The following is a 25183-nucleotide window of genomic DNA, read 5'->3' on the forward strand; positions in this document are numbered from 1 at the left end:
CCCAGCATCCTCTGGGAGCCTTTGTACCAAATTGCAGTTCTGCATGCAGTGTAGAAACCAGTACAGCCTGCAGCATGCAGTTAGATATAAGCACCCGTTATATTTATGGGGGGCTACGTATCCGTATCCCCTCTATAGAGAGATTGTACAGCAGCCACCGTGGCCTCTTCCCCCCAACAGGTGCCCCATTCATACAGGCTAATTGGCCAGCTGCATCGGATACTCTGAGCCGTCACACGTTCACCTGTTAAAACAGCTATTTAGGCTCTCCTCCTAATCCTGCGGCTGCTTCACGTTACACCCTCGGCCCCCCCTCACCCCACTCAGGGGCTCAGCCTACGTGTAAGGATCTCACAGGGGAAGTGTTGGAAGGGTTACTGCCTGCCCTGCTCTCATTTCCCTACAGAAATAGGGGTTGGTAGCACTAGGTAGGTACCTAATATATAGGGGCAGAGACAGGGGAAAGTGTTGGAAGGGTTACTGCCTGCCCTGCTCTCATTTCCCTACAGAAATAGGGGTTGGTAGCACTAGGTAGGTACCTAATATATAGGGGCAGAGACAGGGGAAAGTGTTGGAAGGGTTACTGCCTGCCCTGCTCTCATTTCCCTACAGAAATAGGGGTTGGTAGCACTAGGTAGGTACCTAATATATAGGGGCAGAGACAGGGGAAAGTGTTGGAAGGGTTACTGCCTGCCCTGCTCTCATTTCCCTACAGAAATAGGGGTTGGTAGCACTAGGTAGGTACCTAATATATAGGGGCAGAGACAGGGGAAAGTGTTGGAAGGGTTACTGCCTGCTCTGCTCTCATTTCCCTACAGAAATAGGGGTTGGTAGCACTAGGTAGGTACCTAATATATAGGGGCAGAGACAGGGGAAAGTGTTGGAAGGGTTACTGCCTGCCCTGCTCTCATTTCCCTACAGAAATAGGGGTTGGTAGCACTAGGTAGGTACCTAATATATAGGGGCAGAGACAGGGGAAAGTGTTGGAAGGGTTACTGCCTGCCCTGCTCTCATTTCCCTACAGAAATAGGGGTTGGTAGCACTAGGTAGGTACCTAATATATAGGGGCAGAGACAGGGGAAAGTGTTGGAAGGGTTACTGCCTGCTCTGCTCTCATTTCCCTACAGAAATAGGGGTTGGTAGCACTAGGTAGGTACCTAATATATAGGGGCAGAGACAGGGGAAAGTGTTGGAAGGGTTACTGCCTGCCCTGCTCTCATTTCCCTACAGAAATAGGGGTTGGTAGCACTAGGTAGGTACCTAATATATAGGGACAGAGACAGGGGAAAGTGTTGGAAGGGTTACTGCCTGCCCTGCTCTCATTTCCCTACAGAAATAGGGGTTGGTAGCACTAGGTAGGTACCTAATATATAGGGGCAGAGACAGGGGAAAGTGTTGGAAGGGTTACTGCCTGCCCTGCTCTCATTTCCCTACAGAAATAGGGGTTGGTAGCACTAGGTAGGTACCTAATATATAGGGGCAGAGACAGGGGAAAGTGTTGGAAGGGTTACTGCCTGCTCTGCTCTCATTTCCCTACAGAAATAGGGGTTGGTAGCACTAGGTAGGTACCTAATATATAGGGGCAGAGACAGGGGAAAGTGTTGGAAGGGTTACTGCCTGCCCTGCTCTCATTTCCCTACAGAAATAGGGGTTGGTAGCACCAGGTAGGTACCTATGGGTATAAGTAAAAATAAAACAATTTGACCTCTGATAAATCTGCCCCTGGGAGTCCCGGCAGCCTGAGGCGGAACACAAACCACATCCTCGGCTCCGGTTGCAGTTATTAGGGGCCCCTGTCGGCTACAGGAAAGGTAAAAGGGGTGGCGGTTCTGCGCTACCCCAGCCACGCCCCCTGTCCAGCTGTGCAGGGGATGCTGGGAATTGTAGTTCACAAGAGCTAAAGGATGGAAAGGCATTTGATACCTCCTACTCAGTACTAATTAGATCCCTCCATGCAGGGGTTAAACTTAGAATATTTCAGACTATACTGAGACTGAAACTGAAATTTCTGATTTTAGAAATGACCTATAAGGTGAGGAGTTGTCACTGGTGCGGGGTTTCAGCACTCCCAGCTACAGACTACAACTCCCAGCATGCCCAGAGAGCCTCGGCTTAGTCGGCTCTGATGACAGAGCATCACCTGGGGCCGATTCTAACTTGTAACTTCTGATTCTAAGCTTGTACCCTCCAGGGGCCCCAAACTCCTCCCGGGGCAATAGTGAGGGGCAGAAAACAAATATAAGAGAGAACCTAAAATACCTGCACTTCTTCTCTTTACAGTGATGAAACAGAATCCAGAGAGTCCCCTTGTACGGTAAGTACCTGAAATGCTAGTCATACAGATAGCTAGAATCTCAGCCATAAAGCAGGGCAGGACTGCTGCTTACAATGGGGGGATCAGATAGGATCTGTGCCACTGTGACAGAATGCTCTGTTATACAGATAGCTAGAATCTCAGCCATAAAGCAGGGCAGGACTGCTGCTTACAATGGGGGGGATCAGATAGGATCTGTGCCACTGTGACAGAATGCTCTGTTATACAGATAGCTAGAATCTCAGCCATAAAGCAGGGCAGGACTGCTGCTTACAATGGGGGGGATCAGATAGGATCTGTGCCACTGTGACAGAATGCTCTGTTATACAGATAGCTAGAATCTCAGCCATAAAGCAGGGCAGGACTGCTGCTTACAATGGGGGGATCAGATAGGATCTGTGCCACTGTGACAGAATGCTCTGTTATACAGATAGCTAGAATCTCAGCCATAAAGCAGGGCAGGACTGCTGCTTACAATGGGGGGGGATCAGATAGGATCTGTGCCACTGTGACAGAATGCTCTGTTATACAGATAGCTAGAATCTCAGCCATAAAGCAGGGCAGGACTGCTGCTTACAATGGGGGGGGGATCAGATAGGATCTGTGCCACTGTGACAGAATGCTCTGTTATACAGATAGCTAGAATCTCAGCCATAAAGCAGGGCAGGACTGCTGCTTACAATGGGGGGATCAGATAGGATCTGTGCCACTGTGACAGAATGCTCTGTTATACAGATAGCTAGAATCTCAGCCATAAAGCAGGGCAGGACTGCTGCTTACAATGGGGGGGGATTTGGCAGGTCAGTGATTTACTTTCACAGAGGGGAATTGTGGGTAATGGACTGAGAAGACAAAACACTGAGTGGTTCAGTAGAAGGAAAGGATTATGGGAGATAAACGCAAATCCGTCCATGCTCTGTTGAGCTGTGAGTGAGCGTAGCTGTTCTGTTACAGATCAGCTGGGGGAGAGACTGGGTCGTTTGGGACATCTTGTCCTACTGTCTCCATCTTGCCCTACTGTCCCCATCTTGTCCTACTGTCTCCATCTTGCCCTACTGTCCCCATCTTGCCCTACTGTCTCCATCTTGCCCTACTGTCTCCATCTTGCCCTACTGTCCCCATCTTGTCCTACTGTCTCCATCTTGCCCTACTGTCTCCATCTTGCCCTACTCTCTCCATCTTGCCCTACTGTCTCCATCTTGCCCTACTGTCTCCATCTTGTCCTACTGTCTCCATCTTGCCCTACTGTCCCCATCTTGCCCTACTGTCTCCATCTTGCCCTACTGTCCCCATCTTGCCCTACTGTCTCCATCTTGCCCTACTGTCCCCATCTTGTCCTACTGTCTCCATCTTGTCCTACTGTCTCCATCTTGTCCTACTCTCTCCATCTTGCCCTACTCTCTCCATCTTGCCCTACTGTCTCCATCTTGCCCTACTGTCTCCATCTTGCCCTACTGTCTCCATCTTGCCCTACTGTCCCCATCTTGCCCTACTGTCCCCATCTTGCCCTACTGTCTCCATCTTGCCCTACTGTCTCCATCTTGCCCTACTGTCCCCATCTTGCCCTACTGTCTCCATCTTGCCCTACTGTCCCCATCTTGCCCTACTGTCTCCATCTTGCCCTACTGTCCCCATCTTGCCCTACTGTCTCCATCTTGCCCTACTGTCCCCATCTTGCCCTACTGTCTCCATCTTGCCCTACTGTCTCCATCTTGCCCTACTGTCTCCATCTTGCCCTACTGTCCCCATCTTGCCCTACTGTCTCCATCTTGCCCTATTGCCCCATTCAGTAGTTTGTGGGCCAATCAATCAATCAATGAATAGTCCCATGGCCTGTATTTAAGGGGTTAAACCAGCTCCTCTGTCCCCCAGAATAACAGTTAATAAATCAGTAGTTGCAGTCGGGTCCCAGTGTCCCCCATTTCTGGGCTGAAAGGGTTAGTGCATTTGGCTGGGGGGGGGGGGCAGAGCTGCAAAAATAGCAACCGGTGCATAAGTGATGGCAGTGCGACCCCTAGTGGCTGCTCCCGGTACAGTCTCAGGTTGGATGAAGCCAAAAGCTGCCGCTAGAGTTTGGGTGGAGCCTCTGCGCCGCTATTGTGCAACTCCGCACTGGCTCCTCCCCTCCCGGGCACCGGGGCGGCATGGGGGAGATAAAGGGGAATTTAATAGTGTTGGGGCAAATTTGCTGTGTTTTCCCCAAAAAATATTTTTCAATTTTCTCTGCTCCCATAGGGGCAATACTGTGTATAACTACAGGGGGGCAGATACCTTGGCTGGGGGGGGGCTGGGGGGAAGCAGGGGCCTTATATGGGGCACCATTCAGCACACATGATAGTGTTGGGTCTCAGATATATATTATTCTGCAGGAGGAGCCAGTGTAGAGAGAAAGGGTCACATGACTGGCAGGAAATACACTCCCCCGTGCAAAGGAAGTAGAGACAGTCACACGGGTACCGGGAAATACACTCCCCCGTGCAAAGGAAGCAGAGACAGTCACATGGGTACCGGGAAATACACTCCCCCGTGCAAAGGAAGCAGAGACAGTCACATGGGTACCAGGAAATACACTCCCCCGTGCAAAGGAAGTAGAGACAGTCACACGGGTACCGGGAAATACACTCCCCCGTGCAAAGGAAGCAGAGACAGTCACATGGGTACCGGGAAATACACTCCCCCCCCCCGTGCAAAGGAAGCAGAGACAGTCACACGGGTACCAGGAAATACACTCCCCCGTGCAAAGGAAGCAGAGACAGTCACATGGGTACCAGGAAATACACTCCCCCGTGCAAAGGGAGCAGAGACAGTCACACAGGTACCAGGAAATACACTCCCCCGTGCAAAGGAAGCAGAGACAGTCACATGGGTACCAGGAAATACACTCCCCCGTGCAAAGGGAGCAGAGACAGTCACACGGGTACCGGGAAATACACTCCCCCGTGCAAAGGAAGCAGAGACAGTCACATGGGTACCGGGAAATACACTCCCCCCCCCGTGCAAAGGGAGCAGAGACAGTCACACGGGTACCAGGAAATACACTCCCCCGTGCAAAGGAAGCAGAGACAGTCACATGGGTACCGGGAAATACACTCCCCCCCCCCCGTGCAAAGGGAGCAGAGACAGTCACATGGGTACCGGGAAATACACTCCCCCCCCCCGTGCAAAGGGAGCAGAGACAGTCACATGGGTACCAGGAAATACACTCCCCCGTGCAAAGGGAGCAGAGACAGTCACATGGGTACCGGGAAATACACTCCCCCCCCCCGTGCAAAGGGAGCAGAGACAGTCCACATGGGTACCAGGAAATACACTCCCCCCCCCCGTGCAAAGGGAGCAGAGACAGTCACATGGGTACCAGGAAATACACTCCCCCGTGCAAAGGGAGCAGAGACAGTCACATGGGTACCGGGAAATACACTCCCCCCCCCCGTGCAAAGGAAGCAGAGACAGTCACATGGGTACCGGGAAATACACTCCCCCCCCCCGTGCAAAGGGAGCAGAGACAGTCACATGGGTACCAGGAAATACACTCCCCCGTGCAAAGGGAGCAGAGACAGTCACATGGGTACCGGGAAATACACTCCCCCCCCCCCGTGCAAAGGGAGCAGAGACAGTCACATGGGTACCGGGAAATACACTCCCCCCCCCCGTGCAAAGGGAGCAGAGACAGTCACATGGGTACCAGGAAATACACTCCCCCCGTGCAAAGGAAGCAGAGACAGTCACATGGGTACCGGGAAATACACTCCCCCGTGCAAAGGAAGCAGAGACAGTCACATGAGTACCAGGAAATACACTCCCCCGTGCAAAGGAAGCAGAGACAGTCACATGGGTACCGGGAAATACACTCCCCCGTGCAAAGGAAGCAGAGACAGTCACACGGGTACCGGGAAATACACTCCCCCGTGCAAAGGAAGCAGAGACAGTCACACGGGTACCGGGAAATACACTCCCCCGTGCAAAGGAAGCAGAGACAGTCACATGAGTACCAGGAAATACACTCCCCCGTGCAAAGGAAGCAGAGACAGTCACATGGGTACCGGGAAATACACTCCCCCGTGCAAAGGAAGCAGAGACAGTCCCACGGGTACCGGGATTCATTCTGCAGGGGCCTAAGCCCTGGGTTCCTTCCCACCATTAGGGGGTGCTGGCTGGTCTCTGGGGGGGAGTCACTTTGTGGCACTGCTGTGGGGGGGGGGACAAGTGGGAAAAAACCTACAGAAATGTGTACAGTACATGCCCCAGATGAATAATTCCCATAATGCTTTGTTTCTCATTCACAGACTCCCTGACGCTGGTGAGAAGAAAAGGAAATCTGCCCCCAGCTGGGCACGTGGGGTACAGCACTGCAGTATATGTGGGTGCTTTATACATTTATAATAATAACTGTGTCCTGGTCCCCTGAACCCTCTGTTTGGGTAAAGAGGTAACTATTTAAAGGGCAAGTAAACCCCACTCTTTCCAGCTAATTACGATCGCTTGCTCTTTGGCAGTGAGCTGGTTAAAGGGGAGGGCCCATAACATCCTATTAATGACGGTTCTTCTATCCCCATAGGTTGTCGGCTGAGTCTCTGTCCCACCCTCGGCCATTGCACCCAGTGAGACCCACAGGGAGGTTACGAGCCAATCACGCTTTCCCTTTTGCACAACCTGCTTCCTGTTTGGCCCCCCAGCTGATCCCTTCATGACTTGTTTTTCCTTTTCCAGGTGTGTTGCATTGTGGGTATTTAACACCCCCCGTGGGACAAGGCTTCCTGCCCCCCCAGATTCCGACTGCCCTTTGGGGTGAGGTAGTAGGTTGTTTAGTTGTGGGTTGCACCCTGACGTTTGGATAACTATACAATCTACTGTCTTTCCTGAAGTGGCTGTAATGTCATCGTGGGAGCGGCGCCGGACGACGGATTAAAGGGCAACAAAACCTTCAAATCATAGGAGAGATGCTTGTGACATTGGGGAGGGAATTTTCCTTTGCACATCTGACTTCCTGCCACCAACCCTAGTGGGTGGAGTTAGGGATCCTGAGGGCCCCCCGGGGGTTAAATGGTAACATTTACTCGCACAGCCGTACAGGGATTTTCTTTTTAGGTTTAGTTACCCTTTATAGGTCCCACTGCCCCCTAGTGGCCGCCGCAGCCTTGGCGGGATGAGGTAGTAGGTTGTGTGGTTTCAGGGCAGTGATTTTTGCCCCAATCAGGAGATAACTATACAACCTACTGCCTTCCCCGGCAGGCACCATGTCGTCGAGGCCCAATCAGAGCTGGGGGGAGGGAATTAGAACTTGATCCAGAACCTGAAGGACCCACAGATGAATGGGGCGCCCAATCACTTGCTCTCGTTTCCCCCAATCGCTGTTCTACCTGAATCAATAAAGATATGGAATTTACTAAGCAACTCCCGGCTGGTTCTGTTCTGACGTAGGGAGTGGGAGTGGCTACACATTGTAACCAATCGCATTGTGAATACAGTGACAGCCGCCCAATGCGGTCTCTCCAGAGCCCACACACTGCCAATAGGCCAAATCGGGGACCCAACTGGAAAAGCTAATGAGGCTTAGCTGGGCGTGGCTAAGAGATTGGGGTGTGGCCTAAAAGGGTGGGTGGGTAGTAATCATATAATCGGTTAGACAGGCCTACGCCCAGAATGGGGTCCCATTGGAAAAAATAATGCCCTATTCACAAATGGATCTGTCTGGCCACACCCCATTATGCCAAAACCTCACCCAATCCACGGAAGACACGCCCACTCCTATGGCTGTGTCTGTATGGAAGCCTCTGACTGTGCCTCTATTGGTGCTATATCAATACAGGGCTCGCCCTGCCCTGATTTTGTAGCCCCGCCTACTTATATCACAGAGGGTGGGGCTACTGGCTGACAGAGGGGGGAAGCCCCGCCCCCTGTGATGTTTCATTATATTAGTGTGTGATAGGCGCCATCTACTGGTCACTGAGGCTGAACCCCGGGGCCCATGGAGGGAACATGAAGACCAAGGAAATCGATCCCTATAAAACCCTGACCTGGCGTTCAGTCTGATATCTGGTTGCTAGGGTTCCTGATCCTACCAGCAGGCCACACTCAGATTTGTGGGTAGAACCGTAATACCTTAATCCGTGACCCGTTGTGTTTCTCTCCCGTTGCCCCCCCTCCCAGAGGTACATGGTATTTCCCAACAAGGTACAGCGGGAAACAATGTAACGACAAAGGGAAAGAATCCCGGGAAACGCTCTGATTGTGAGAGTCTGGCTCAGCCCCTCCCACTAATTACCCCGCTCTCTATAAGTTTAGTAATTAAAGATGTTTTCCCCCCGAGGGGCAGAACTCAGTGAGCAGCTTCTTAATTACGTCCCCAATAAAGAACCAGACTCCGAAATCTCATTGGTACCAACCGCGGCGCCGCCTTTAGTCTTGTAACAGAGCAGCAGCGACCAATAAGCACTCTCCTGGTGTAACCCCGCCCCCATATTATATATGCACTTAATGTAACTGTATAATATATAGGCACAGATATACCCCCCATCTTTCCCCCAGCCCCCCCCCCCACTGTCCCAGTGTAACCCCCATATCATATATGCACATAATGTAACTGTATAATATATAGGCACAGATATACCCCCCATCTTTCCCCCAGCCCCCCCCCCCCCCACTGTCACAGTGTAACCCCCATATCATATATGCACATAATGTAACTGTATAATATATAGGCACAGATATACCCCCCATCTTTCCCCCAGCCCCCCCCACTGTCACAGTGTAACCCCCATATCATATATGCACATAATGTAACTGTATAATATATAGGCACAGATATACCCCCCATCTTTCCCCCAGCCCCCCCCCCACTGTCACAGTGTAACCCCCATATCATATATGCACATAATGTAACTGTATAATATATAGGCACAGATATACCCCCCATCTTTCCCCCAGCACCCCCCACTGTCACAGTGTAACCCCCATATCATATATGCACATAATGTAACTGTATAATATATAGGCACAGATATACCCCCCATCTTTCCCCCAGCCCCCCCCCCCCCCACTGTCACAGTGTAACCCCCATATCATATATGCACATAATGTAACTGTATAATATATAGGCACAGATATACCCCCCATCTTTCCCCCAGCACCCCCCACTGTCACAGTGTAACCCCCATATCATATATGCACATAATGTAACTGTATAATATATAGGCACAGATATACCCCCATCTTTCCCCCAGCCCCCCACTGTCACAGTGTAACCCCCATATCATATATGCACATAATGTAACTGTATAATATATAGGCACAGATATACCCCCATCTTTCCCCCAGCCCCCCCCCCACTGTCACAGTGTAACCCCCATATCATATATGCACATAATGTAACTGTATAATATATAGGCACAGATATACCCCCCATCTTTCCCCCAGCCCCCCCCCCCCCCCCCACTGTCACAGTGTAACCCCCATATCATATATGCACATAATGTAACTGTATAATATATAGGCACAGATATACCCCCCATCTTTCCCCCCCCCCCCCCCCCACTGTCACAGTGTAACCCCCATATCATATATGCACATAATGTAACTGTATAATATATAGGCACAGATATACCCCCCATCTTTCCCCCCCCCCCCCACTGTCACAGTGTAACCCCCATATCATATATGCACATAATGTAACTGTATAATATATAGGCACAGATATACCCCCCATCTTTCCCCCAGCCCCCCCCCCCCACTGTCACAGTGTAACCCCCATATCATATATGCACATAATGTAACTGTATAATATATAGGCACAGATATACCCCCCATCTTTCCCCCAGCCCCCCCCCCACTGTCACAGTGTAACCCCCATATCATATATGCACATAATGTAACTGTATAATATATAGGCACAGATATACCCCCCATCTTTCCCCAGCCCCCCCCCCCCACTGTCACAGTGTAACCCCATATCATATATGCACATAATGTAACTGTATAATATATAGGCACAGATATACCCCCATCTTTCCCCCAGCCCCCCCCCCCACTGTCACAGTGTAACCCCCATATCATATATGCACATAATGTAACTGTATAATATATAGGCACAGATATACCCCCATCTTTCCCCCAGCCCCCCCCCCCCCACTGTCACAGTGTAACCCCCATATCATATATGCACATAATGTAACTGTATAATATATAGGCACAGATATACCCCCCATCTTTCCCCCCCCCCCCACTGTCACAGTGTAACCCCCATATCATATATGCACATAATGTAACTGTATAATATATAGGCACAGATATACCCCCCATCTTTCCCCCAGCCCCCCCCCCCCCACTGTCACAGTGTAACCCCCATATCATATATGCACATAATGTAACTGTATAATATATAGGCACAGATATACCCCCATCTTTCCCCCAGCCCCCCCCCCCCACTGTCACAGTGTAACCCCCATATCATATATGCACATAATGTAACTGTATAATATATAGGCACAGATATACCCCCCATCTTTCCCCCAGCCCCCCCCCCACTGTCACAGTGTAACCCCCATATCATATATGCACATAATGTAACTGTATAATATATAGGCACAGATATACCCCCCATCTTTCCCCCCCCCCCCACTGTCACAGTGTAACCCCCATATCATATATGCACATAATGTAACTGTATAATATATAGGCACAGATATACCCCCCATCTTTCCCCCCCCCCCCACTGTCACAGTGTAACCCCCATATCATATATGCACATAATGTAACTGTATAATATATAGGCACAGATATACCCCCCATCTTTCCCCCAGCCCCCCCCCCACTGTCACAGTGTAACCCCCATATCATATATGCCACATAATGTAACTGTATAATATATAGGCACAGATATACCCCCCCATCTTCCCCCAGCCCCCCCCCCCCCCACTGTCACAGTGTAACCCCCATATCATATATGCACATAATGTAACTGTATAATATATAGGCACAGATATACCCCCAGGAGGAGGGGATATTGGGGGGGGTATGTGGGTGGAGCAGTAGAACAAGCTCAGACAGGTGAGCGTCACGGCTCCCTCTCAGGTAACAAGGCAATGTATAACCCCATGTGACCTGCATTTTAACCCATTGTTGGCCTGTAAGGGCTCCGGCCCATCTCTTGGGCTTTATACTGTACCTATAAACTGACCCCCCAGGGAATAAGTTTTCCTGCTTGCAGCATTGCTAATAGCGCCCCCTTGCCTTACTATACACAGGCTCAGGATAACATTACCCTTAGCAACCAATCAGCAGTTACTTGTTCAGTAAACCAGATAAGTTAGGCCACACCCAGATCCTGCCCCGTTACATCCAGACACGCCCCCTATTCAGCCCCAAATCCCAGTGCCCAGTGGCAATAATATTAAAAGTTGTGCCCCCCTGGGACCCTTATACCTATCCACCTCCCCCCCCCCCCAACAGTCATAGGATGCGCTTCCTCTATATTTACCCCCCCCATGGGAACTAATGGGGCCCAAGCAATCACAAATACTAAGTTAAACACAAGCTGCAATAGTTTAGCCCCTTGTTGTAGAGTCAGCCCCACCGGCACACAGTCCCTGGGGGGAGCCCGGTGAGTTGGAAGCTCACTGGAAACAATGGCACCAAGTACAAAATCTACATCGATACTCGCGGCGGCCATTTTGTGCACATTGCGCCACACTAGCAGCGCTCACATTCGAATAAAAATGAAAATGTCATTTTGGGGCCTATAATGAAATTTATCTTCGTTTGCAAATAGGAAATTAAAAACAACAACAACAACAAGGATAACGCACCTCCCCCACTCAGCCACAAGATGTCGGCAGCAGCACTTTCCATAGCAGTTCTGGTTGCAAAGGGTTCGATGGGTCTGTAGCCCTAGCAAAGGAGACAGAAAACGGGGGAGGGGGTCCTTTTACGTAACTGCCCCCTAGCAATCTCCCCTGCATAAACAAACCCCACCTCAAACTGAACGCAACAAACACTGAACTAATCATCTTTCCACGTAAGCCTCCGCCTACTCCCCCTTTTCTTATCTCTATTGATTGCATGTTCATTAACCCTGTCAGCTCAGCACTTTGTCTGGGGGTGATCCTTGGCTCCTCCCCCTTTTCTGACCACATTAACCCCTCCCTTTTCTTCTCTGACCATATTAACACCACTCTCAAAATCTCATTTTTCTTTTACCTGCAGCAGCAAAAATGTTCAAACTTTCATCCTATCCCATTTAGACTGTAAGCTCTACGGGGCAGGGACCTTCATTCTCTTTGGGGACAGCCCCCTGATCCACCCATCCATGACATCACAAAAGGGGGTAGGGCAGGTAATCGCCATGGTTTTCACCCTATGCCAGGGGGGGCCTGGCACCTTCATGCCAACATTCATGCCAGGGTGAGAATCCTGGGAGGAACCTGGTTCTGATACCAGTGAAACCCAAGTGACACACATGGGCCCAGTACCCCCCCCCAGTTGCCCTTTGCTTAATGACGCACTCGGGCCCCTCCTGCCTTTATGAGTAAACTAATCCCAGGGCCAATCTCCTTACTGTAGGTGTATGGGTCACCCTTTCATTCACCTACAAGTTGGACGATGCCCTCCTGCTGGTTACACTGGCACAGGAACCACCCACGCCCAGGGAATGAATCACAGATCTGCTAATGGGAACTCAATAGCACCCACCCCAAGCACCTTTCCTAGCCCCCCCACCCTAGCACCCACCCAAGCACCTTTCCTAGCTCCCCCACCCTAGCACCCACCCCAAGCACCTTTCCTAGCTCCTATCCCCAAGCACCTTTCCTAGCACCTTTCCTGGCACCCACCCCAAGCACCTTTCCTAGCTCCTATCCCCAAGCACCTTTCCTAGCACCTATCCCCAAGCACCTTTCCTAGCACCCACCCCAAGCACCTTTCCTAGCACCTATCCCAGCTCCTATCCCCAAGCACCTTTCCTAGCACCTATCCCCAAGCACCTTTCCTAGCACCCACCCCAAGCACCTTTCCTAGCACCTATCCCCAAGCACCTTTCCTAGCACCTATCCCCAAGCACCTTTCCTAGCACCCACCCCAAGCACCTTTCCTAGCACCTTTCCTAGCACCCACCCCAAGCACCTTTCCTAGCACCTATCCCCAAGCACCTTTCCTAGCACCCACCCCAAGCACCTTTCCTAGCACCTATCCCCAAGCACTTTTCCTAGCACCTATCCCCAAGCACCTTTCCTAGCACCTATCCCCAAGCACCTTTCCTAGCACCCACCCCAAGCACCTTTCCTAGCACCTTTCCTAGCACCCACCCCAAGCACCTTTCCTAGCACCTTTCCTAGCACCCACCCCAAGCACCTTTCCTAGCACCTATCCCCAAGCACCTTTCCTAGCACCCACCCCAAGCACCTTTCCTAGCACCTATCCCCAAGCACCTTTCCTAGCTCCTATCCCCAAGCACCTTTCCTAGCACCCACCCCAAGCACCTTTCCTAGCACCCACCCCAAGCACCTTTCCTAGCACCCACCCCAAGCACCTTTCCTAGCACCCACCCCAAGCACCTTTCCTAGCTCCTATCCCCAAGCACCTTTCCTAGCACCCACCCCAAGCACCTTTCCTAGCACCCACCCCAAGCACCTTTCCTAGCACCCACCCCAAGCACCTTTCCTAGCTCCTATCCCCAAGCACCTTTCCTAGCACCTTTCCTAGCACCCACCCCAAGCACCTTTCCTAGCACCCACCCCAAGCACCTTTCCTAGCTCCTATCCCCAAGCACCTTTCCTAGCACCTTTCCTAGCACCCACCCCAAGCACCTTTCCTAGCACCTTTCCTAGCACCCACCCCAAGCACCTTTCCTGGCACCCACCCCAAGCACCTATCCCCAAGCACCTTTCCTAGCACCTATCCCCAAGCACCTTTCCTAGCACCCACCCCAAGCACCTTTCCTAGCACCTATCCCCAAGCACCTTTCCTAGCACCCACCCCAAGCACCTTTCCTAGCACCTATCCCCAAGCACCTTTCCTAGCACCCACCCCAAGCACCTTTCCTAGCACCTATCCCCAAGCACCTTTCCTAGCACCCACCCCAAGCACCTTTCCTAGCTCCTATCCCCAAGCACCTTTCCTAGCACCCACCCCAAGCACCTTTCCTAGCACCTATCCCCAAGCACCTTTCCCCAAGCACCTTTCCTAGCACCTATCCCCAAGCACCTTTCCCCAAGCACCTTTCCTAGCTCCTATCCCCAAGCACCTTTCCTAGCACCCACCCCAAGCACCTTTCCTAGCACCCACCCCAAGCACCTTTCCTAGCACCTTTCCTAGCACCCACCCCAAGCACCTTTCCTAGCACCCACCCCAAGCACCTTTCCTAGCACCTTTCCTAGCACCCACCCCAAGCACCTTTCCTAGCACCCACCCCAAGCACCTTTCCTAGCACCTTTCCTAGCACCCACCCCAAGCACCTTTCCTAGCACCCACCCCAAGCACCTTTCCTAGCACCCACCCCAAGCACCTTTCCTTGCTTGCAGTAAGGCAGGACGGTGCCGGTTCTATCAGGGAGGGGACCCCCTATCCGCACTTCCCCACATTTGGGGGACCCCACTCTCACCAACACAAACTCCACATGTGACTCCTGAGCCCGCCCCTCCCCCGTTTCCATGGGTACGGTCGGGAATGGGCGGAATGACGGGGCGGCGGAGGGGTCAGATCCGGAGGCATCACGGGATTTTCCCAGTTGTTGCTGCTCGGGGGGGGGGGCGCTCTGGGCACAACCATTTCAGCACAGGGGGGGGGCACTCTGGGCAGAACCATTTCAGCACAGGGGGGGGGCACTCTGTAGTTTCTCAGTCCTGAAACTGACCCGTTCCCCTGGTTGCTAAGGACACTGTCACTGACAACCACAAAGCGACCTCCATTTTAAGATTATTCATTACTTTTCGCCTGCCTGTCCCCGCCCCTCCCTGCCTCTGCACTCAAACTCCCATGATCCCCTGCCGGTCTGTAGGGCAGTTCCACTCGCACAGCCTGAGACACGCCCATAAAGGGGCCTGGGCCCGGGCAGCCAATAGGCACCGAGTCCCGGGGGGGCGGGATCCCTCAGCGTCACATCCGGAGCTGTCACAGGGCAGAGAGAGCAAGGGCGCCCCGAGAGAGAGAGAGACACCGGGACCCACCGACCGGCCGCTCCCTCCCGGGTAAGTCAGCCTGTCCCTACTCACACTCACTCCCACTCCCACTCACTGGCACTACTACTCACACTCACTGGCACTACTACTCACACTCACTGGCACTACTACTCACACTCACTGGCACTACTACTCACACTCACTCCCACTCCTACTCACACTCACTGGCACTACTACTCACACTCACTGGCACTACTACTCACACTCACTCCCACTCCTACTCACACTCACTCACTCCCACTCATACTCACTCCCACTCCTACTCACTCCCACTCCTACTCACACTCACTCCCACTCACACTCACTCCCACTCATACTCACACTCACTGGCACTACTACTCACACTCACTGGCACTACTACTCACACTCACTGGCACTACTACTCACACTCACTGGCACTACTACTCACACTCACTGGCACTACTACTCACACTCACTCCCACTCCTACTCACACTCACTCCACTCACACTCACTCCACCATACCCACTCACTGCACTAACTCACACTCACTGGCACTACTACTCACACTCACTGGCACTACTACTCACACTCACTGGCACTACTACTCACACTCACTGGCACTACTACTCACACTCACTGGCACTACTACTCACACTCACTGGCACTACTACTCACACTCACTGGCACTACTACTCACACTCACTCCCACTCCTACTCACACTCACTCACTCCCACTCATACTCACTCCCACTCCTACTCACACTCACTCCCACTCACACTCACTCCCACTCATACTCACACTCACTGGCACTACTACTCACACTCACTGGCACTACTACTCACACTCACTGGCACTACTACTCACACTCACTCCCACTCCTCACACTCACTCACTCCCACTCCTACTCACTCCTACTCACACTCACTCCCACTCACACTCACTGGCACTCCTACTCACACTCACTCACTCCCACTCATACTCACTCCCACTCCTACTCACACTCACTCACACTCACTGGCACTCCTACTCTCACTCACTCACACTCACTGGCACTACTACTCACACTCACTCCCACTCCTACTCACACTCCCTTGCACTACTACTCACACTCCCACTCCTACTCACACTCCCTTGCACTACTACTCACACTACTACTCCCACTACTACTCACACTCCCACTACTACTCACACTCTCTTGCACTACTACTCACACTCACTGGCACTACTACTCACACCTACACTCACATTCCCTTGCACTGCTACTCACACCCCCTTGCACTACTACTCACACCTGCACTCACACCCCCTTGCACTACTACTTACACCTACACTCACATTCCCTTGCACTACTACTTACACCTGGCACTCTCACTCCCTTGCACTACTACTCACACCTGCACTCACACCCCCTTGCACTACTACTTACACCTACACTCACATTCCCTTGCACTACTACTCACACCCCCTTGCACTACTACTCACACCTGGCACTCTCACTCCCTTGCACTACTACTCACACCTACACTCACATTCCCTTGCACTACTACTCACACCTACACTCACATTCCCTTGCACTACTACTCACACCTACACTCACATTCCCTTGCACTGCTACTCACACCCCCTTGCACTACTACTCACACCTGGCACTCTCACTCCCTTGCACTACTACTCACACCTACACTCACATTCCCTTGCACTACTACTCACACCTACACTCACATTCCCTTGCACTACTACTCACACCTACACTCACATTCCCTTGCACTGCTACTCACACCCCCTTGCACTACTACTTACACCTGGCACTCACACTCCCTTGCACTACTACTCACACCTACACTCACATTCCCTTGCACTGCTACTCACACCCCCTTGCACTACTACTCACACCTGCACTCACACCCCCTTGCACTACTACTCACACCTACACTCACATTCCCTTGCACTGCTACTCACACCTGGCACTCATATTCCCTTGCACTACTACTCACACTCTCTTGCACTACTACTCACACCCCCTTGCATTACTATTCACACTCCCTTGCACTACTACTCACACCTACACTCACACTCCCTTGCACTACTACTTACACCTGGCACTCACACTCCCTTGCACTACTACTCACACCTACACTCACATTCCCTTGCACTACTACTTACACCTGGCACTCACATTCCCTTGCACTGCTACTCACACCTGGCACTCACATTCCCTTGCACTACTACTCACACCTACACTCAGTCCCATGCACTACTACTCACACCTGGCACTCACATTCCCTTGCACTACTACTCACACCTGGCACTCACAGTCCCATGCACTACTACTCACACCTACACTCACATTCCCATGCACTACTACTCACACCTACACTCACATTCCCTTGCACTACTACTCACCCTGGGCACACACAGCCTGCCCATCCCCATATGATTGTGCCCCTTTCCTACCCCCACTGCCAAGCTGTGCCCCCCCAGTCATGCTGTGGGCAGGGTGCCACTGGGCGTGTGTGTATAATAGTGTCAGGGTGCGTTTTGCCCCGGGGCTGTTAGTGAATGAGCAGGTTACACCCCTGTGCCGATGCTGGGGGGGGGGGGGTGTAAACAGTCGAATACCCCCTTGTGCAATGAGCTTAAATGCCCCCCCAGGTGCTGTCACGTCTGTGATATCTGAGTCCGGTCATAGAGGGGTTAATGGGAAATGTACCAATCTGCTGCTGGTGGGGGGGGGGCACCGACATTAAAGGGCAACTAACAACTCACACACTGACATTCTTGCCCCGTTTGCTATCGGTGTTTGTTCATGATTTGGTTTTTCATTTCCCGGCCCAGCTCTCTGGTTACTAAGGCTTGCTGACCCTAGCAACCAGGCATTGCTTCCCTCAGCGACATAAAAACACACAGAATAAGTCCCGTTGCGCCATCTGTGCCTTACTACTGGCTCAGCCCGAGTTTTATTGTGAAGGGGAAGTTCCCCTTTAAATGATAGACAAGTGAGTGCAAACAACTCCCCTTTATCCCTTCTTTTACCACCTCTGTAGCCAGTGCCCCCCCCCTACTAGCCACTTGCTAGCCCAAATAGGGCTCCCTCATTTATTGCAGCTGGTGTGAATATGGTGAATTCTTTTGGCTTTACTTCCCCTTGGTTATAGGGGCAGCATGGCGGCACGACTACCAGTGTGGCCTGCAGCATATTGGGATCTGGTTATTCCTGGGCTGATAGAGAGAAAGAGGGGGTGGAATTGCCCTCCATAGGGACTTACTGGGTTGCAGCCAACAGGCCCCAGGGCAAGGGGGCGGGGGGGGGGGTAGATCATTGGCTCCGCCTACTGGCCTTTACCCTCAGCCACAAACAGCAGGAGAATCCCTGGAGAAAGAAAATACAGAGTGAGGAGTGACTTGGGCAATGGGGGGGGGGGGTTGCTAAGGTCAGCCTACCCAGCAACAAGAAGGGAGGGATAGTTTGTGGGCCCAGAATTTGTTATTATTTATACTTATTGTCCCCTTTCCCCCTCTGTATAAATACACACCCCCCCCTTCAACGGGGGGGGGGGCACGTTGCAGGCCGCATTGGCTGTTGTGTTAACCTGCGGGTCAGACACACAATCCCTGCAACTACTACACCTGGTATAACGGAATTTGATTGGCTGTTGATTGCGCCGTGTAGTTGCCCCAAGGTTGGTCAAGGTTAATTTGGTGCCGGGAGTTGTAGTTACCCTGTTGCCCCCTTTATATATAAATAACAGGGGCATTACAAACCGTTGCTAATAAACTTGCCCCCCACCAGCAGCTTTTCTGCCCCGGGGGGGGGTTCATTTAGATTTCAGAGATTCTTTCCGACTCGCTGGTGACAAACGTGTGACACGGGGGGGTGAGTTGGCAGCGCTGCCCCCTGGCACCAAACTGAGACATTCCGTACCCTCCGGGGGCAGCCGGGGGCTTTCCTACAGCGCCGCCACCGATTGGTCGGGCAGCGCCAGTGATTCATTCCTCCGGGCTTTATTATTTCCATTCTACTGGGGCAGAACCGCGTGTGTGTGTAGTAAGGCAAGAAGTGCTCTCTGGCCTGTTATTGCTAAAATCCCCGGCTCTTTATACTCTGTGAACTGCTGGGTCCGACTCATGAAATAATGTAGGGAATATACGTCTGGTAATCAGCTGCCTCAATGTAAATATGAGACACACGGGTACCGGGAAATACACTCCCCCGTGCAAAGGAAGCAGAGACAGTCACACGGGTACCGGGAAATACACTCCCCCGTGCAAAGGAAGCAGAGACAGTCACGCGGGTACCGGGAAATACACTCCCCCGTGCAAAGGAAGCAGAGACAGTCACACGGGTACCGGGAAATACACTCCCCCGTGCAAAGGAAGCAGAGACAGTCACACGGGTACCGGGAAATACACTCCCCCCGTGCAAAGGAAGCAGAGACAGTCACACGGGTACCGGGAAATACACTCCCCCGTGCAAAGGAAGCAGAGACAGTCACACGGGTACCGGGAAATACACTCCCCCCGTGCAAAGGAAGCAGAGACAGTCACACAGGTACCGGGAAATACACTCCCCCGTGCAAAGGAAGCAGAGACAGTCACATGGGTACCGGGAAATACACTCCCCCGTGCAAAGGAAGCAGAGACAGTCACACAGGTACCGGGAAATACACTCCCCTGTGCAAAGGAAGCAGAGACAGTCACATGGGTATCAGGAAATACACTCCCCCGTGCAAAGGAAGCAGAGACAGTCACACGGGTACCGGGAAATACACTCCCCCGTGCAAAGGAAGCAGAGACAGTCACATGGGTATCTGGAAATACACTCCCCCGTGCAAAGGAAGCAGAGACAGTCACACGGGTACCGGGAAATACACTCCCCCGTGCAAAGGAAGCAGAGACAGTCACATGGGTACCGGGAAATACACTCCCCCGTGCACAGGAAGCAGAGACAGTCACACGGGTACCGGGAAATACACTCCCCGTGCACAGGAAGCAGAGACAGTCACATGGGTACCGGGAAATACACTCCCCCGTGCAAAGGAGGGGGGGGGGGAAAGATGGGGGGTATATCTGTGCCTATATATTATACAGTTAAATTATGTGCATATATGATATGGGGGTTACACTGTGACAGTGGGGGGGGGAAAGATGGGGGAAAGATGGGGGGTATATCTGTGCCTATATATTATACAGTTACATTATGTGCATATATGATATGGGGGTTACACTGTGACAGTGGGGGGGGGGGGGAAAGATGGGGGGTATATCTGTGCCTATATATTATACAGTTACATTATGTGCATATATGATATGGGGGTTACACTGTGACAGTGGGGGGGGAGGCTGGGGAAAGATGGGGGTATATCTGTGCCTATATATTATACAGTTACATTATGTGCATATATGATATGGGGGTTACACTGTGACAGTGGGGGGGGGGGGGAAAGATGGGGGGTATATCTGTGCCTATATATTATACAGTTACATTATGTGCATATATGATATGGGGGTTACACTGTGACAGTGGGGGGGGGGGGAAAGATGGGGGGTATATCTGTGCCTATATATTATACAGTTACATTATGTGCATATATGATATGGGGGTTACACTGTGACAGTGGGGGGGGGGGGGCTGGGGGAAAGATGGGGGGTATATCTGTGCCTATATATTATACAGTTACATTATGTGCATATATGATATGGGGGTTACACTGTGACAGTGGGGGGCTGGGGGAAAGATGGGGGGTATATCTGTGCCTATATATTATACAGTTACATTATGTGCATATATGATATGGGGGTTACACTGTGACAGTGGGGGGGGGGGCTGGGGGAAAGATGGGGGTATATCTGTGCCTATATATTATACAGTTACATTATGTGCATATATGATATGGGGGTTACACTGTGACAGTGGGGGGGGGGGGGGCTGGGGGAAAGATGGGGGGTATATCTGTGCCTATATATTATACAGTTACATTATGTGCATATATGATATGGGGGTTACACTGTGACAGTGGGGGGGGGGGCTGGGGGAAAGATGGGGGTATATCTGTGCCTATATATTATACAGTTACATTATGTGCATATATGATATGGGGGTTACACTGTGACAGTGGGGGGGGGGGCTTGGGGGAAGATGGGGGGTATATCTGTGCCTATATATTATACAGTTACATAATGTGCATATATGATATGGGGGTTACACTGTGACAGTGGGGGGGGGCTGGGGGAAAGATGGGGGGTATATCTGTGCCTATATATTATACAGTTACATAATGTGCATATATGATATGGGGGTTACACTGTGACAGTGGGGGGGGGGGGAAAGATGGGGGTATATCTGTGCCTATATATTATACAGTTACATTATGTGCATATATGATATGGGGGTTACACTGTGACAGTGGGAGGGGGGGCTGGGGGGTATATCTGTGCCTATATATTATACAGTTACATTATGTGCATATATGATATGGGGGTTACACTGTGACAGTGGGGGGGGGGAAAGATGGGGGGTATATCTGTGCCTATATATTATACAGTTACATTATGTGCATATATGATATGGGGGTTACACTGTGACAGTGGGGGGGGGGCTGGGGGAAAGATGGGGGGTATATCTGTGCCTATATATTATACAGTTACATAATGTGCATATATGATATGGGGGTTACACTGTGACAGTGGGGGGGGGCTGAGGGAAAGATGGGGGTATATCTGTGCCTATATATTATACAGTTACATTATGTGCATATATGATATGGGGGTTACACTGTGACAGTGGGGGGGGGGGGGGCTGAGGGAAAGATGGGGGGGTATATCTGTGCCTATATATTATACAGTTACATTATGTGCATATATGATATGGGGGTTACACTGTGACAGTGGGGGGGGGGCTGGGGGAAAGATGGGGGGTATATCTGTGCCTATATATTATACAGTTACATTATGTGCATATATGATATGGGGGTTACACTGTGACAGTGGGGGGGGGGGCTGGGGGAAAGATGGGGGGTATATCTGTGCCTATATATTATACAGTTACATTATGTGCATATATGATATGGGGGTTACACTGTGACAGTGGGGGGGGGGGGCTGGGGGAAAGATGGGGGGTATATCTGTGCCTATATATTATACAGTTACATTATGTGCATATATGATATGGGGGTTACACTGTGACAGTGGGGAGGGGGGCTGGGGGAAAGATGGGGGGTATATCTGTGCCTATATATTATACAGTTACATTATGTGCACATATGATATGGGGGTTACACTGTGACAGTGGGGGGGGGGAAAGATGGGGGGTATATCTGTGCCTATATATTATACAGTTACATTATGTGCACATATGATATGGGGGTTACACTGTGACAGTGGGGGGGGGGGGGCTGGGGGAAAGATGGGGGGTATATCTGTGCCTATATATTATACAGTTACATTATGTGCATATATGATATGGGGGTTACACTGTGACAGTGGGGGGGGGGCTGGGGGAAAGATGGGGGTATATCTGTGCCTATATATTATACAGTTACATTATGTGCATATATGATATGGGGGTTACACTGTGACAGTGGGGGGGGGGGAAAGATGGGGGGTATATCTGTGCCTATATATTATACAGTTACATTATGTGCCATATATGATATGGGGGTTACACTGTGACAGTGGGGGGGGGGGGAAAGATGGGGGGTATATCTGTGCCTATATATTATACAGTTACATTATGTGCATATATGATATGGGGGTTACACTGTGACAGTGGGGGGGGGGGCTGGGGGAAAGATGGGGGGTATATCTGTGCCTATATATTATACAGTTACATTATGTGCATATATGATATGGGGGTTACACTGTGACAGTGGGGGGGGGGGGGCTGGGGGAAAGATGGGGGGTATATCTGTGCCTATATATTATACAGTTACATTATGTGCATATATGATATGGGGGTTACACTGTGACAGTGGGGGGGGGGGCTGGGGGAAAGATGGGGGGTATATCTGTGCCTATATATTATACAGTTACATTATGTGCATATATGATATGGGGGTTACACTGTGACAGTGGGGGGGGGGAAAGATGGGGGGTATATCTGTGCCTATATATTATACAGTTACATTATGTGCATATATGATATGGGGGTTACACTGTGACAGTGGGGGGGGGGGCTGGGGGAAAGATGGGGGGTATATCTGTGCCTATATATTATACAGTTACATTATGTGCATATATGATATGGGGGTTACACTGTGACAGTGGGGGGGGGGGGGGGCTGGGGAAAGATGGGGGTATATCTGTGCCTATATATTATACAGTTACATTATGTGCATATATGATATGGGGGTTACACTGTGACAGTGGGGGGGGGGCTGGGGGAAAGATGGGGGGTATATCTGTGCCTATATATTATACAGTTACATTATGTGCATATATGATATGGGGGTTACACTGTGACAGTGGGGGGGGGGGCTGGGGGAAAGATGGGGGGTATATCTGTGCCTATATATTATACAGTTACATTATGTGCATATATGATATGGGGGTTACACTGTGACAGTGGGGGGGGGGGCTGGGGGAAAGATGGGGGGTATATCTGTGCCTATATATTATACAGTTACATTATGTGCATATATGATATGGGGGTTACACTGTGACAGTGGGGGGGGGCTGGGGGAAAGATGGGGGGTATATCTGTGCCTATATATTATACAGTTACATTAATGTGCATATATGATATGGGGGTTACACTGTGACAGTGGGGGGGGGGGGGGGGAAAGATGGGGGTATATCTGTGCCTATATATTATACAGTTACATTATGTGCATATATGATATGGGGGTTACACTGTGACAGTGGGGGGGGGGGGGGGGAAAGATGGGGGGTATATCTGTGCCTATATATTATACAGTTACATTATGTGCATATATGATATGGGGGTTACACTGTGACAGTGGGGGGGTGTATATATAAAATAGGTCCAGGTCACACAGGTTACACTATACAGACCCCCCCATGCAGGACATTGGTGCTCAGGCCCAGTCCCTGAATCAGCAGAGATAAAAGTCGCACATTTATTGGGCGGGGCGGGGGGGCAGATAACTGACAGTATGTCGGCAACTGGAAACCACAGTCCCACTCTGTGTCCTATTGATTCTGTATTTATATCAGCAGAACTTCCAGGCGTCTCACCCCTCACCCTATGGGGAATGTTATCTGATCCTGGTACATTTCAGCTTTATTTACTAGAAAATGATTCTCTTTGTGGCTGAAGTATAGTACAGCATTTGTTTAGTCATGGTTGTGACTACTGAAACAATGTAGTCAGGTCTCTTTTGAGGGCTTGTTTTAGGAGTCAGAACCGGCAGAGCAGGGAAGGGAAAGGGACAGACACAGTGACAGTTACACATAACTATAAACCCAGTGAGAATGAGGGATGAATGGATATTGGGGAGTTGTATCAGGAGTCAGAACCAGCAGTGCAGGGAAGGGAAAGGGACAGACACAGTGACAGTTACACATAACTGTAAACCCAGTGAGAATGAGGAATGAATGGGTATTGGGGAGTTGTATCAGGAGTCAGAACCAGCAGTGCAGGGAAGGGAAAGGGACAGACACAGTGACAGTTACACATAACTATAACCAGTGAGAATGAGGAATGAATGGATATTGGGGAGTTGTATCAGGAGTCAGAACCAGCAGTGCAGGGAAGGGAAAGGGACAGACACAGTGACAGTTAC

At 51.0% G+C, this 25183-nt stretch overlaps 1 long non-coding RNA gene and 1 other non-coding gene across 3 annotated transcripts in view; both read left to right on the top strand.

Moving 5' to 3' along the window:
- Positions 1 to 7705, top strand: part of LOC105945878 — a 47746-nt gene extending 40041 nt beyond the window's left edge. For both annotated transcript variants that reach the window (XR_004221898.1, XR_004221899.1), the window contains exons 5-6: positions 2281 to 2314; positions 6598 to 7705. This is a non-coding gene — a long non-coding RNA (uncharacterized LOC105945878). The remainder of the gene's footprint in view (positions 1 to 2280; positions 2315 to 6597) is intronic.
- On the top strand, positions 7090 to 7182 carry mirlet7e-2 (microRNA let-7e-2). Its single transcript, NR_049653.1, has one exon. It is a non-coding gene; the product is annotated as a microRNA let-7e-2 (primary transcript).
- Positions 7706 to 25183: the final 17478 nt, after the last annotated feature.

Source organism: Xenopus tropicalis, chromosome 3 (genome assembly GCF_000004195.4).
Source record: "Xenopus tropicalis strain Nigerian chromosome 3, UCB_Xtro_10.0, whole genome shotgun sequence".
Taxonomy (NCBI): Eukaryota; Metazoa; Chordata; class Amphibia; order Anura; family Pipidae; genus Xenopus; species Xenopus tropicalis.